This window comes from Mchenga conophoros, linkage group LG1, assembly GCF_057382185.1.
Source record: "Mchenga conophoros isolate Kocher_MC1m ecotype Shallow Benthic linkage group LG1, M_conophoros_male_GT1.1, whole genome shotgun sequence".
Taxonomy (NCBI): domain Eukaryota; kingdom Metazoa; phylum Chordata; class Actinopteri; order Cichliformes; family Cichlidae; genus Mchenga; species Mchenga conophoros.
Genome location: NC_140526.1, coordinates 13804474 through 13821176, shown reverse-complemented (window position 1 = coordinate 13821176; position 16703 = coordinate 13804474).

The window sequence follows — 16703 nt, the reverse complement described above, 5'->3', positions numbered from 1 at the left end:
CTTCTATTACTTCATGTTTTGTCTTGCTTCAGTGTGGGTATCCCACCAGCACTACTTTGACTGCAGCCTTTATAACTTGCATCACCTGTTATTTGAAAAGGATATATTGGACGGTTACAAGTAACAACAGCTCTGACTCTGGTCATGTCCAGTCATTGCAGAGTTATGGTTCAATCCAGGGTTGTTCAACATACAAAAGTGTCCTCGGTCAAGCTGTTTCAACACAGTTCCTTGTAAGGAAGGTCACCTGCCACTGGTGGCTGGGCATGTGTGCGAATGAGAAACATATTGCACCACAGAATTGCTAAAATAAAAATGTACTGTTTAACTTTAACATTACATGTAAAAAAAATGTGAAACAAAGCCCTTAACTAAGCATGCAAGAGGCAGAAGAGAAATGGAGCTGGTTCTGTCGTGGTTCACTACTTTAACACCATATGTTCAACAAAATTCACAGACGCAGATAAATGGCACAAAAATATGAGCATTGGTATGTTGCAGTGGGGGAGCTTTAGATAGATGAGATAGATAGATAGATGCGAGCACTTCGTGTTGTTCTTTCTCAAACCCTTCCCGTGCCGACCACTGTGTGAGATAAGAAATGAAGTCAAAGATACTAAAAACCGAACATGACAAATATCTGCAGTTTCTGGAAATTTAAATCAATCAATTTAATGACATTCCAAAGTATCCACAATAACGTATGTGATTTAATTTTTTTTCCCCATATGCAGTGTTATCCTAATCCCGTCTCATATAGAGTACAGTATTGTGTTCCTGGATTATTTTTATGACAGATTTAAGCACATTTATACATGCAATTGGTATTTTTTGCACACTCTATTAGTAAAAAACTATTTTTGATTCAGTATTGTAATTGCCTATGTTAACCTGCCTCATGATGTCATGAGGAAATTAAAAAACAAAGACCCTTTGGCCGGACTTTTAATGATTCTTCAGATGAAGTCTGGGCCATTCATTTCATAAGTGACCCCAAGGTTGTCAGAACTCTGTGAGGAGACAAACCAAAGACTCTAAGGAGCCACAATTTCTTGACATTTTTAAAAAGTGACTTTGAGCAATAGTTCTTAAGGCTTTCTCAAGGCCTACTTTTTGCTCCTTCCAATCCTTGTACCTGACCATTTTTTGTGTGTCTGTGTGTGTGTGTGTTAAGCCACTTAACATTGACCCAAGAATCATTCAAACAGGCTCTTTGTGTGATTCTAAAATATGATATGAATGATAAATGTAAAATAGGGTTATGAGCTTGAAAAATCATGTTTTAATTTCACACCACAATACAAATGAGGACACCACCAACACAGCCAAAAAATGTGCCACTGTCCTAATATTTCTTGCACAACTCACCCATTGTGTGCCTCTCAACTTTTGTAATGTCTCTTGAAATGGTAAGAGGGGTTGACAGCTCATTCGCCTTAAAAAAAAATAAAATATATATATATATATATAAACATGTCAGTTGGTGTCAGCAGTTGCTCAAAGTCTAGCATCCCTGTGGAGCACAGAGTAATTCAGTCCATCTATTTTGAAACAGTGCAACACTTAGCTTAGTCACAAGCCTGAGCAAAGGCAGACACAGTGCAGAAAGACGTCTATCGATCAGAGACAGGCTGTCAGATGTTTGAGGGAGAGGTTCACTGGAAATCGCCTCTAACGAGCTCTGCTTTCCTCCCACTGCAGCTTTTGATTCATTGGCGTCGGGAAGAGAGAGAAAGACGTAAGAGATGTGCTATGGTAAATGTGCGGTTTAGTGTCACAATCAATGAAAATAGCAGCAGCACTCTCTTCTCAGACAAACCCGAACACACACCCTTTACCCAAGCAAAATCGTTTTTGGAGTAGAAGCAATAGAGAGGCAAGTGTATTGAGATCTAATCAAATATCCTAACACAGTGTATTGATCAGAATTTCAAGGCAGAATTAACCAGTGTTCCCCCCTTGTTTGTTCAATATCTGAGAAGAAAACAAATGTTCAGAATGAGCCGAGTGAGCAAAAGGACAAAGAAATTACCATACACAAGAGAAAGTATCTCGTCGCAGTGTTGAAAATTCACCTTTTCAGATATAAAAATGAACGTGAAAAACAAAGAAAAAAGTTTTATTTGAGCAATGAATGCAATCAAGAGCAAATTTCCCCCGCGTGTTAATAACATTGTAATTAAATGAATCTACTATTGTAAAAATTATAATCTGTTATTCAATGTCAATTAAATTAGAGCAGGAAAAGAATTATACATGTTTTTAAGATCTTTTCATTAATCACCTAGAGAAACAAGAGGATTTGATAACTGGCATAACACAAAAGAAATGTTTTGTCTCTGTTAATGCGCATCTTTTTACAGTTACCCTTCATAAATATTCGCCATTTAAAAGGCTTTTTTGACATATATGTTTGCTGGATTGTCACTGAAAAAAGCCCTCAACAAAACAGTCACATGACAAATCCTTAATGAAAACAGTCATTAGTAGTTTGAGTCAATTATGAGCACATTAATTGTAAAAAAGCTAGAAGTTAAAATTGGCTGTTTTCACTACACTTGTGTGTCTCTGTGTGATAAATGGCATCTCCCATTTAACACTATTTGTATTTGCCATCTTCTTCGATCCATCTATAAACTCTCCCACACTGCAAGCTCAGTTAGACTAGTGAGTGGTTTGCTTAGATGCTCCAGAGGGGACATGGATGTGTCAGGGAGGAGGACAGACCTCTAATTAGTTGGCTTCTTTCTCTTGGGAAGGGAGTGTCTCTAAGACGCTGTCCCTGCTTCCTAATGAGCGCATTGGAGACCAGTGAGACAAACCCTCGCTAGGTAGACCAGCAGTGCAGATTTCTGCCTAAAGTACACTTAAAGTACCTCAAACTGTTTGTCCCTAAAGGTCTTACTTCTTTTTTTCTGTCATTCACTTTCTTTGTCTCCTTCTTTCACTCTGTAAAGCTTGACCCCCACCCCCACTACTCTCAAACAACAACAAGCTACTCTTTTTCTCAGGAGACTATAACACACATAGGTGAGTGCGCACACACAAAATCAACGCCCAGGTATTGGAGACAATCGCACTCTACAATGCCCCATTATTGCTGCGGTGTGCTAAGCAAAGCATCAATACACAGCTCCTTAAGCTCCTAGAAAGGAGGTTTTAATCTGAAGCAATAAGACCACTGAAGATAATAAATTACTTGAGAGTCTGAACATACTTGCACAGGCGATTACCTTCTCAGTTTGTGGGAGAGCAGCAGGATCATCTGTTGACTTGCACAAGGGAAGAAGTCTGCGGAGAGAAATAATTCACACCACCCTCCCACTTCCTACCCCCCATACAAGAGATAGCTTAGTGGGCTGTGTTATGTTGGGGTTTGATTAAAGAATCCTCTCATTAAAAGGTTCCCTCCAGTTACTAATCAAAGCAGAGTCGATATCTGAGAATTAGCTCGCCAAACACTCTTGCCCCGCTGTTTTCACTCTCCTTCCTGCTTTTGCTTACTCTCTCTCTTTTTCTCTGTTCATCCATTTCCTTCTCTATTCTTCTGCCCAATTTTATCTGCATTTTTGTCCCTCCTTTAACCTCACAGGCTCTTCCATCTTCTTTATCTCCCCTTTCTTTTCCTTCCCGTTAAATATCCAGTCTTCTTCTCTGTCCACCCATTCTGCATCTGTCCTTTTATTGCTGGCAAATTAACTGAGAGACGGAAGTCCAGTGATGTCAGTCAGCTGTATTCTACGTATATCTTTAGAGACAGGAGTCAACCAGCCAAGGAGTTACACGTTATTTTGCTTTAAATGTTATACACTGAAAGTATTGCTCTTGAGTTTGGTCGATTACACTCTATGGTTTAAGGCTGTTCAGACAAACAACAGTTTAGTAAAAACCAACCCGAAAGCATCAGTCATTTTGGGGCAAGTGCCCTAAAAAGAATTGTTTATGTTCAAATAACTGTGCAGTTCAGCACCCCAGTAATTACAATGGGAGCAGGTCACATAATACACTAATGACATGCAGTGTTTGCAGGGGTAGATTGGAGAGATGCCCAAAAAATGGGCTTGACAGACTGTTGATTGGAAATTGAGCTGATTCTTATTTAGTTCTTACCTTCTGGTTGGAGGTTGTGTGATTGCATGATGTACAAAAGTGTACCTCTGTACTTTTTCAGATCAAAACATCCTGGCAGAATCCATGAATGTGCAGTCACATTCATTTTTGTCACTGATGTTTTGATTAATTGCAAATATATACTTGGAAAATATATTTGATGGCTTATGAGCGGCTGGTACAGTGAAAGTATTTTTTTTCTGCATTGAAAGTAGCATGAGAATATACATGAACGTCTTTTTAGGGTTGGTGTAGTTTAGTTGACTGATAATACAATAATCCATACTCTATTTCCCACATAGCCAAAGAACACCACATTTGACAAAAATTAGATTTAAATGGCAGAACTCATGTGGCTCCCTTTATGCTTTATCTTTATCGATCTATCACTGCTTGACCTTTCTTGTGTATTCAACAAAGCATTTTAAAGGTTTCCGTAAAAATCCATGCACTCTCTTTTGTATGATCACGCGGTTCACTAACCACTGAACACAGGGCAGCTTGGCTCCCACCAGAATCTCTGTCATACCTCCTCTGTCTTTTACCCATTTTGTATGAGTGTTAGATCCTCTCTCAGCCTGTCCCAGACACAGGAGGTGGAGTGGCATCAACAAAGAGACTCTGCTTCTGTGGACTGATCTCTGCGTCCTTTTGAGTTGACACCGTTTTCACGAGCTGTGTAAAAAGCTACAAAGGTTTTCTGCCTCACACTCTGTTGGCTAATTGCATCAAAGCATTTGGAGTCTGTTGTCTCACCCCCTGTGTTTGTACAAGCATCAAAAGGAAAGAGCTTCAGCATGTGGAACCTGTGCCAGATATCATCTATCCAGCACGGAGGGACACAAGAATGCATAAACCACGAGAGCGTGACGGTGGCATTTGTTTGTCTCGACCTGTACAACAAACACAACCTGACAGGAAATTTAGAAATTCTGCATCTCTCTCTCCCAATAATGAAGGAAACCGTATGGCACAGTCTGCCTAAGACAGAGCGAGAGAGGTGTGAAGAATGTGAATTGAAGACGACAAGAATGAAGGATAATAGTGGCGAAAAAAGAGAAATTAAGAATATTTTCTATAGCAGGCTTGCAGTTGATTAGACAGTGTATGAAAGGGACTCCTTGCAAACTGACATGGGATTCATGCAGGTTGTGTTTGTCTGCACGGGCCTTCATGTGATTCTGTTTTCATACCCATGACTTAGTATGATCACGTGCATACATTCTGCACAAATGCATGACTGTGCATAGAATGAGAATCCATACACTGCACGGTTTTTCCTCTGCACACTGTGTTTGTGTATGACAGCAGGGTGGGCAACACAGAGCAGGGCTTTGTTGAAGCTAAAATGCTGGCGGTGTCTGTTCATTCAGCCATGTGACATGATTTATGTGTGAGATACAGAGTGTAAATGTCCTGCCTGTGACCAGCAGACCAAACAACAGACCAAACCTGAAGATGAACAAAACTGATTATACTGTGTTTTCCACCTCACTCATATTTCCTACCACTCTCCCTCTATCTCTCTCTCTGATACCATGTCTCTTTATCTCTGTTTTTTTTCCCCATCACCCTATCTTTGTTTGACCTGAGATCCCTCACTGCCCATGCCGTGATTTTCTTCACCCATACGCAAGAAAACTTGGTTAGATGTGCTCAGCCTCTGGGTATGCTAAGCTACAGTCACAGTCATTGACACCACTGTTTTTAGAAGTTGCACATGTGCAGTGTTGCATTGCCTGGTAATGTGTTTTAAATATGTGTAAATAACATAAGATATATAACAGTTACGCTGCTGTTAATGTGACAAAATGATAGAAAAAGAAAGAAGAAGGTCAGAAGTGCAGAGTGAGCAACGATCTTGATGTTATGCACAGTTTCTCTGTTCTTTTGGTGTAGACAGCAATGAAATGACAGAGCTAAAAGTGCACAATCATCAAGTATTAACTAGATTTTACACAATGTAGTTAATAATCATTGTTAGTAACTTTTTAAGAGTTTTATTATCTTGGAACGAACATACATCATCAGTAAAAAGTAACAAATAGTGTTATACCACATAATTCTTAATCTGCTCTCTATATGTATCCCTTTTGTTTCAGAAGAAATAAGTACTATTAGACTTTGTTATAATTAAAATAATAATGATAAATCAAATTATATAAATTGAATAATGGCAAATTTGTGGTGTACCACAAACATTTTGAGAATTAATGCGCCATTAATGAAAGATTATCAATACAGCAATATATTTAATCTTGAATTGGGGCAGCTCAGCCATCTGTAATACCAAGTGTAATGGCATTTTCCTGCATGACACTAACTATAATTTTAATGCAACTGTCAAAAAAAAAAAATCTAATATTAAATGATTCTGCAAATGTCTGCACCAGGCAGCAGCAGAGCAGTCATACATATGGAGAGATGGTGGTTATGGTAAATAAAATGTGGTTAATGACAGATTTACTGCAGGTTTACTGTGGTACTGTAAATAAAGTGGCAAATATCAATAGCTATAGTGAATGGTGCAATATGTCCTGCACTGTAAATCTTAAGGTGCGGAGGAACTTTGCAACAGTCGGTTGGCTCTTTAAAAGGGTTTTTCTTTGATAAATTGCTTTAAACAGGTTATAAACAGGTGCTTTTTGGGGGGGTTTTTTGGCTGGGGTGGTCATTTTTTCTCATCAAATTTGGCAGTGAACATCAGTATTATGTGCTGACTTACTTAGACTTAGATCCTCCCGCGCCGATCGGCGCATCGGGCGACAAGGGAACGCCGTCGAACTCGCCCTATCGCGGCAGTTGTTGCTTCATCCCATGACAGTTCGACTGAAGGTAAATCTTCAAGGAAAGTCCTCCTCCGTGTCATTTTGGGTCTTCCTCGCCGTCTCTTTCCATTCTTTGTGTTCCACAGAACCGCGACACGGGCAGGTCTCGGGTCCGGTAGCCGAAGGATGTGACCGGCAAATCTGAACCGACGCTTGGTGACTTGGAGCGGCTCTACTCCCGCACGGCGATATACTTCTTCCGCCATCGAAGACAACGTTATTGGAAGACGTCAAGATGGCGGTTGATCTTTGCAGTTGATTTCCAAGTCTCCGCTGCATACAGTGCCTTCGGTATAACAATGGTCTTCAGGAGCCGCAACTTGGTTGATAAAGGCAGTGCGGTGGTCATCCATATAGGTCGTAGTCGTTGAAAGGCTGCCCATGCTTTCCCAATTCTGCACTTAACGTCATGCTCCACGTCCCCGTCACTGCTAAAAGTGCAACCCAGGTACATGAACCTGTCCACCTCTTCTAGCTGCTGCTGCTCCTTCACAGTAACCACTGTGTTTGATGGTGTAGCGTAACCAACTCGCATAATCTTCGAGTTCTCACCGCTGATCCTGAGTCCTATCGGTGCTGCTTCGCTTTCCAAAGATGAGGTTGTTTTCTGAAGAGCCCAGAGTGTTGGTGCAAGTAAGGCTATGTCGTACGCAAAGTCCAAATCTGTGAACTGTTGCAGGGGATCACGTCCGACATGGTCAATGGCGATGTGCCATTGACCATGTCATAATGTTGTATTAGGTGCTGAATAGTATGTAAAGGCCCTTGTTATATTTGTAAGACTAAGATGTGTTAGGTGACGGCTGTGTGCGGACAGGGATAGGACCCAAGATGCACACTCCAGAGACAAACTTAAACCAAAACAGCTTTAATGCTGAACACAAACATAACATAACTGGAAAAAACTCAAAATAAACTAACACCTGTGGACTGGCAAAACACACAGCAAAATAAACGGTAGATCACGACATGGACACAGAGAAACACAGGGCTTAAATACACAGAGGGAGCAATCAGGGAATGAGTAACAGGAGGGAAACACAGCTGGGGCAAATCAGGCCTAACGAGACCAGGGGAAGCAAAACCAGACACATTAACATCAGACATGGACTTCCAAAGTAAAACAGGAAACATAACACAGACTCTCGGGAAAGCACTAAAACAAAGGGAACAGAGACGTGGGACCAGGGCAGACACAGACACTGACTGGACGTGGAAATACAGCAGACAGGGGAGACAGCAACAAAAGGAACACAGACAGAAAACCAAAACACTAAAACTCTAACCAAACCCCACCCAGAGGACCTTAACTTAAGAAAAACCCGTAAAGCAAAGCTAGAATATAAAGAAATAACAAAAATAAGAAAAAAAAAATGCATATATCAATCACCTGGGTCACCTGCTGAGAAAGAAAAAAGAAAACAAGCAGAAGAGAACAAGAATAATAGAATAAACAATATCACAATGATATATGGGAATATGACAGTAAATACTAAATATTAAACATTATTGTGCAGCACATAAGATCAACAGAACACAGTGTGCTTTGAGGTAGGAGCCAAAAAGGGTGTAGTTTGTGGGTGTGATCACCCGTGTGTACACCTGTGAGCATGGACGCGCTTGTTTTTTTTTTTTTTAAGGTTCCTTCATCTAACGATCTGCTAGGGAGTATGGGGGGCCATAGCCCCGTCCTTCAGGGTATGAAGCAGGTATGGAGGAGATCAAAACTCCAGACATCCAGAGGCCCCCAGAACACAAGAGACCAAGGAAGACCAACAGAGGGGCAGCCGCGCCACTGTCCCAGTAAGAGCTGAGGAGAGTCCCAGATGAGGGCTCATTCAGCAGCCGCGGAGCAGAAGCCAGGGGGAGTTGCAGTGACGCGCCCGTGAGCTCCGCCGGCAGCCAGCCGTGCCTGAGTGACCGAGCCCCAGGCCGAGAGGCCAGGGGCACCCCACCTCCGAAGTGGCCCGAGCGAGCCCCAGGCTCCAGGCCCCGATAAGCGGCCGCCAAGGAGTGAGCCGGTGTGTACCCGGACGCCCACCCCCAGACACAAAGAACCACCAACGCACCGACACCTGAGGGAGTCCGCCACTGGCAGGGGAAGTGGTGGTGGGTGGAGATAGGCCTCCCAACCTTGGAGGGCCTGAGATGTCCCCAGAGAGGTGGCGTCTGATACCCAACCTGACATATAGACACAGACACAAACATCCATTCCCACCCCCATGCTCTCATATGCACTTACTCCACACTCAACCAACGTGGAGACAGACATAAAGAGACGCTGTACACACGATCACACTTCCCAAGCGTACTCTACGAACCGGGTCTAGGTACCCTTGCCCCTGGAGGGGGGGGGGGGAACTGCACCCAGACCCAGGTGGTGTTACCCTGGGTCTGGGTGGTGTTACCCTGGTGTTACCCAGGTGGTGTTACCCTGGGTAACACCACCTGAGTCCATGAGAAAAGATTCATTCTCATATCTGGAGGAATAAATATATTTCAATAAATATTAACGTTAGCCCACGACTTTGTTCCAGTTTTGAATTTTGGCCCACTGTGTATTTGAGTTTGACACCCCTGATGTAGAGGTTGCAGGTGGAGCCGGTGGTGGTTGAATGGCCGCACACGAACCGTCAGCAGACACTGGAATGTGCTGGCTGGGTCCTCCCGGACCCCCAGCCGACGAGGCAAGAGGCTGAACGGGCCCCTCGGACCCTCCAGCGGAGACAGGAGGCTGAACGGGCCCCTCGGACCCTCCAGCGGAGACAGGAGGCTGAACGGGCCCCTCGGACCCTCCAGCGGAGACAGGAGGCTGAACGGGCCCCTCGGACCCTCCAGCAGAACCAGTTTGCAGAACAGATGAAGTGGGTGTGATGTCAGAATGTCCAGAGTCAGAATGCTCAACAGTTCTGTTGTGGCGGCGGCCTTCGGGATGAGGAAACAGGAACCGGTGGAGAAAAAGAGACCTCCTCCTCATCCTCTGACCACAGGAAAAAGGCAGGTGAACGAGAACCCAGCTGGTGTGGGGAGGGAGAGGAAGTCCGTGGCAATGTTGAGACAGAAGGAGAGTGTGTGTTGTCATGGGGTAACGGTGGGGAAGATGTAGAGAGTGAGAGAGCAAGCTCACCAGCCTTGACTTGCTCTCTCCAGGCAGTAATGGTGTCGTCCAATTTAGTGTCCTTAGCAAACTGAGACAGCTGAGGGTTATGGCGAATGATGGCATCCACTGCATTCAGCCCGACTGCCATAGTCCGTAGATCCTGTGACTGGGCAATGCGGTCGAGCAGACTCACCATCCGCCTCATCTCGCTGTTGAACTCCGAGGAAAAGGAGTCTGCAGGATCCATGTTCTGGTCGCGATCTTCTGTTAGGTGACGGCTGTGTGCGGACAGGGATAGGACCCAAGATGCAGACTCCAGAGACAAACTTAAACCAAAACAGCTTTAATGCTGAACGCAAACATAACATAACTGGGAAAAACTCAAAATACACAGCAAAATAAACAGTAGATCACAACATGGACACAGAGAAACACAGGGCTTAAATACACAGAGGGAGCAATCAGGGAATGAGTAACAGGAGGGAAACACAGCTGGGTCAAATCAGGCCTAACGAGACCAGGGGAAGAAAAACCAGACACATTAACATCAGACATGGACTTCCAAAGTAAAACAGGAAACATAACACAGACTCACAGGCAAGCACTAAAACAAAGGGAAGAGAGACGTGGGACCAGGGCAGACACAGACACTGACTGGACGTGGAAATACAGCAGACAGGGGAGACAGCAACAAAGGAACACAGACAGAAAACCAAAACACTAAAACTCTAACCAAACCCCACCCAGAGGACCTTAACTTAAGAAAAACCCATAAAGCAAAGCTAGAATATAAAGAAATAACAAAATCAAATAACCAAAAACACAAAACACTGGGTCACCGACCCAGGAACCCTAACAAGATGAACAACCTTGTGCGTCTTACACCTGAGACACTTGGGAGAATGTTGGAATATAATAAGTCTCCTTGTACCCCAGCTTTTCATGAAATTTAAAAAACCTCTAGGGAAAAAAAAAAAAGACACGTTCAATTCCACCTGACTAAATATGCCAGTTAGTGCTTAAACAGTGACCTTACAATAAGACCAACGTTATTTACGCACAACTCACCTAATTTAACAAAAAGAATACAGCACAACAAATGTTCCATTGAGTTTAGTTATACTATTTAACTCATCTTCAATGAGCTTCTTTTGAAAATCTTTTAAAATCATTCATTTTTATGAAAGAGTCTGAATCTGGTACGAGAACATGAAAGTTTACCAACCTGATGCAAGTGTGGTTTAACGTCAGTGCTGGGTGGATGAATGCCAGCATTTTAATATAAAAATATAGATTAACTGTGCTCTTTCTTTTCATGCACAGTATTGGCACGGCATATCAACTTTGTGTCACAATTAACTTTTAAAATATTACGTTAATAACCAGAACATTCAATTTTCAGTCGCTAAACTGTTTGTACCAAGGTCAAGAGTGAATCGTCAAGCTTGGCATTTTACTTAAACGAGTCTTTGAAACTTTGCCCTTCAACAAGGAATGTTTGAATTGTTTTAGGCACAAAGTTAGATGGGATGAAGGATGTGAGGGGAAAGGAGAGTTGACAGCAGATGAAAAAAGTATAAAGTAGATAAGGGTTGAGAAAGAGAGGAAGAGGAGAGAAATAAAGGACACAAAAGAAGATTAGGGCAGAAGGGAATGTCAGTGTCTATGTGTCCAGGTGTAGAAATGATGGGGAGTGGCAGACTGTGTGTGTAAATTACGGGCTGGCATGTTGAATATTTATGAAGGAGAGGGAAGCGCAAAGGGAAGAGATGGACACAGGAAGGAAATTGGAGGGGACAGACTATCTCCTCTGATGGATAATGACGGCCTCAAGTCACAGATTAAAGTCTGGACAACTGCTTCAATAATGTTAAATCCACCATGGGGCTCTTTTCAATGCATTTAACAGAAATAGGGCGGGAAAAAGACTTCAAGAATGAGACATTTCTATAGAGAATGTGAAACATGATGATCATTTAATAATGACTATGTTTCAGATAATATTCTCAAACCAAGACTACAACAGCAGTCTAACTGAGTTCACATTTATCATGTTTAACACGCTTTACGATAAGTAAATAAGATTCAGTTAAGTACTAAGCAACTGAGCAAACATGTGATTATCACATTTATATAGTTCAAATAAATAGCATGTATGTATTCAAAGATAAACTAAGGTCACATTTGATATTTAAGAGGAACAAATTCACGTGTTTCTAGTAAAAATATTTAAAATATACATAATGATTTTATTTCTTAAAGTCACACATCCACACTCAGGTTATTGTATCAACACTAGTAAAACCTGTCAAGCAATATATAGTCTTCGTACTTAGGTTGATAAGAACACATTGTAAGTACTTTGATTATGTTAAGTACAAAATAGTACCAAAAAGAACCTCACAAATACAAACTTTTTTGTAGATCATTACGTGTAGGGTGCAGGACTGTGGATGTAATGGGCCAAACACTTTACAGAGTGCTCATGCACATGCATAGTGGCACATATAGTGATGTTTAATTAGAGCAGCAAGTTCCCTTTGGCAATGAAACCTCCTGGTTTGGGAGAGAAGCATCTGGACAATACTATCCCAGAGGCCCACATGCTGGCAACTAACTGAGGAGTCCCCACTGTGTTTGAAGACAGAATACAGAGCAGAGCAAAGCTGCCTGTCCAGAATAACACATCAGTCAGACAACTGGGGCCAATTCACATGTCCAAAGGAGCGACATACATAGAACAGAATAGAATTAAGGGAGGCGGTTTTGACGATTAAGTTCTTTTTGTGATGAAAAAAAAAGAGTAATCAGAGTACATCACTGTACATCATGTCTTCAAAGCTGCCTATACTCATCTATGCTCATACTGGGACAATGAGGGTTTATATTGCATAAGCTAATTTGCTAATAACCAGATATGTCGTATTGCCATATCTGTTTGCATATACAATGTGCAGACTGTACTGTCTTTCTATTAAAAGGAAACATTGTTATTAAAAGTGCTCTCATCTACTGTCGCATATTTTTGTGGCAATGATGAAAGAAGAGGAGCAAAAGAAGAAACAAAACCACATGGAAACAGATAGATAGAATGAGGACAGCTTGGACCGGACCTAGAGCAGAGCAGCGGTAGCAGCTGTTCATATTTCCTGTTCTCTCCAGGCCTATATACCAACACATCATGGCAGCATACCCTGGGGATAAATCAGAGAAAGGCTCTTAAAACAAAACCCAATTAGCACAATGTAGCAATAATGGGCTTTTCTCAGGTGCATACTCTGTTAGGTCTGCCATCTGCACTCACATCTATATAGCCCAGCTCATTGCATGTTAGATTTAAGCTTACACCAAAGCACATTAAACCAGTTGCATATATTTTAGTCATTTTATCAGCGTTGCTGCGCTATTACCAATTTACTTCTCTTCATGTTATAGAAAGTTTACTAATGCATAAGATGAAGTTTAGCTTCAAACAAAATAGTGTTTCAATTTGAGCTGGTTGAAAATACGTAGTAAATTCTTAAAGCAGCATGATTATAGAGGGATTATTTTCTTGCAGAAGATTCTGTTTTGTCCCGTGGGAGTCAGCAGATAGACAGTAAGCAGAGCCTGACATAATGCATGTTCTGAAACTTTTGACACAAAGCAATATAACAAAAATTCTGACAAAATAGAAAAAGGGGAAAAGTAACATCGTGGAATATCTACAGTAGATAAGGTTGGGGGGGGGGGGGGGGGGGGGGATCAGCCATGCAGCATTTTCTTTTCATACTGCAGTGCATAGGAATGAAATATCATCTGTTTTTTTCTTAAGGAAAAAAAACAGCTTAGATATCTGATAATGTGGTTTCGCTTTTTTGTGTTTCTAACATCCACTTGTTATTTAGGTTTACATATGTTAGATATAGAAATACAAACATAGGAGAGTGTAATCTTTTTTTTTTATTAACCAATTAGTTAGTCACTTGATTCTTTATTGTCATCCAGAGAGGTTGGTATTACCTTAAGATTGGGTGTTTTGAAAGTTACCCAAGAACAGGTCAAGAGGGCAGACTAGAGGGAAATGGAAATATTAAATATAGATGGCGATTGCTGACAGCAGAGTGGAAGAGAAATAAACTTTCCAACCATGGAACACCCTGTCAACAGTATATGCCCACATCCTTATTATCAAGGGGACTCATGTCAGCTCTGTCAACAAGCTTGAAGTGTCTTGCTATCTGTGGAAATGTGTTAAGTAGATGTGGATCTGATGCTCTCCCTTTGCAGCTCTTCACATTTTCAGAACTGTCCAGTAACTTGGTAATAAGACAGTTTTACCACATGCACATGCTTTTTACTAATAAAATAAAATTAATCAAAACTCAAATTTATATAAAATGTTCTCTAATGTGTTAAGCAAAGTGACTGGTTACTCTCAGGGCATGAAATCATCCCATTTACTAGCCACATGCTGTATAATTTATGGCTCTGGTGGGTGACTCAGGCTGTCTCACTTTTAGCCTGGCAGGTCACAAGATGGTTTTCTAAATGTGTTTTTACAATTCTATAACCTGAGCTGCTAACATGTTAAATTGACTTGGAAAATTTGGTGTCAGTCAGCCACTGTGAAGGAAAAAGTTTCTTGGTCGGGTCTTTTTAAAAATAACTACTGATAATAAAGCCTCGAGGAAAGCAATCTAGTCAGCGGGGCTTCCATTATAAAGAGCCAGCTAGGGCACGAAACCTGTAGAGTGATGTTCAACTTTAAAGCCAAATGTTCTTGTTTACAATTAGTAAATACCCCTCACAATGCTACGAAAATGTGACATCAGTAATCTTTAAGCTCTGTTTGGATTTCCAGATGGACACGAGTCTGGACACAACTGAATCAAGCTCCAACCAATCAGAGCAAGAAAATGTGTTACTATATGTAATTGAGCAACTAAAAAATCTATAAAGATTACATGGTTATATCTCTGTATTAAGCCTGCTACACATACTTACATACATTAAATGGTTTTGATAGGCCTAATAGATGGAAACCTGTTTTAACAGGAGGTGGGTCAGACATATTCTGTCTGACCAAACGAATCATGACCTCTCTAGTTCCCAGGCTACTGAATACCTGAGGTCATGGATTTTTCGGAGGATATCTCTGCACGCATCAGCACAGACAGTGTAAGTGTTGCTGTTGCTTCCAGCAAAAAGAACATTTCTTTGTGTAGCACTTGTTACCAAAGTTCATGTGGTATTCAGTTAAACTCTGAGGCTTTAGCTTCATTTTTATAGCGTAACTCAAAGTGAATTAAAAACATTTAGCACGATTTTTCAGCTTAGCCCCAGTGATGGTTAAGAGACCAGGACACAAATCACCAGAAGACACCACTTGCCATCTTCCTAAAAGATAAAGCTATTCCAGAGGTTACCCTCACTGAGGTACTAATATGCCATCATTTCATATCACACACAGCATGGTGGCACAATTTTCCCAGGAAAACCAATTTGTAACACAACTGCATAAAATATGAATGATAAGTGAGAGCAGAGAGAGACACTTAAGCAACTTGTAATGTGTCACTTTCCTGAGATAACTGTCAAGAGAAAGCACCAAACCATTAAGTCAAAATGAATTTTTTTCACCAGGGTACCATCGCTACGACTGGAAGTTCAGTAAGTAACCTATCAATAGTGTAATGAGTTCGCCTATTATTTGATTTGTTCAAGTACGCAGGATTTGTAGTTGTTAAGTTTGCAGTTGACACATTTTCTTCAAGTAGTTATGCAGATATAAAACTTTTGTCCTCTTTCAGCTGCTCTCTTTAGGATTCACCACAGTGGATCATCTTCTTCCATCTCATGCGATCCCTTGAATCCTGTTCTGTCACACCAGCCCTCTGGATAAAGACTTTAAGAAGTAATGAGGACTGTTTCATACATATTTATCTACATATTTATTGGTATATGTCTAACTGAAATCCCACTTTGTGTGAGTGTGAGTGTGTTTTAATTATGAAACTGCAGCTCAGCTATAGCACTGTGGTTGTGCTGCCACAAGAAGGCTCCATGAGTGACCGCAAATAACTGCTAGGAATCGATGATAAGACAAACTGCCTTGTAGTACATCGCAGGAGAAAAAAAATGGGAGTGCTTTCTTGTTCTTATATGCAGCATGAGGTGTGATCAGTGAGCTCAGAGACAATTCCTGCTGCACAAGAAGAGGGCACAGCACGGTTATGCCAGTAGGTGCAAGCACTAACTTTTATTTGTGTGGATTTTTTATCATGTTACGCAGGGTTTAAAGTGGGATTTAGCAGGTACTGGGGTGGCATGTGTAAAAAAAGGATTACTTAGAAATATGTCCTATAAAACTAGTTCTGTGAGGCTGTGATCAGGTAATCTGTGCTGCTACCACCCGAATTCACTGCTCTATGTGGATTTAGCCAACTGAATTCAACAAGATAAGCAGATGTTTCACAAGCTGTATGGCTGTGCATAAAAAGCTAGTATTTATACAAGGTCTTGTTCAGAGAGCAAATAAAAATTAATCACCTTGAAAATTAAATTGATGTCAAATGCAAAATTGATGTCTGCAGTTTAACTCTGACCAAGAACACCATGTCTGCTCTGTACTAGTCCAACATACAGTGAATTACAGTAAACGTCATCACAGTACTGCAAACTAA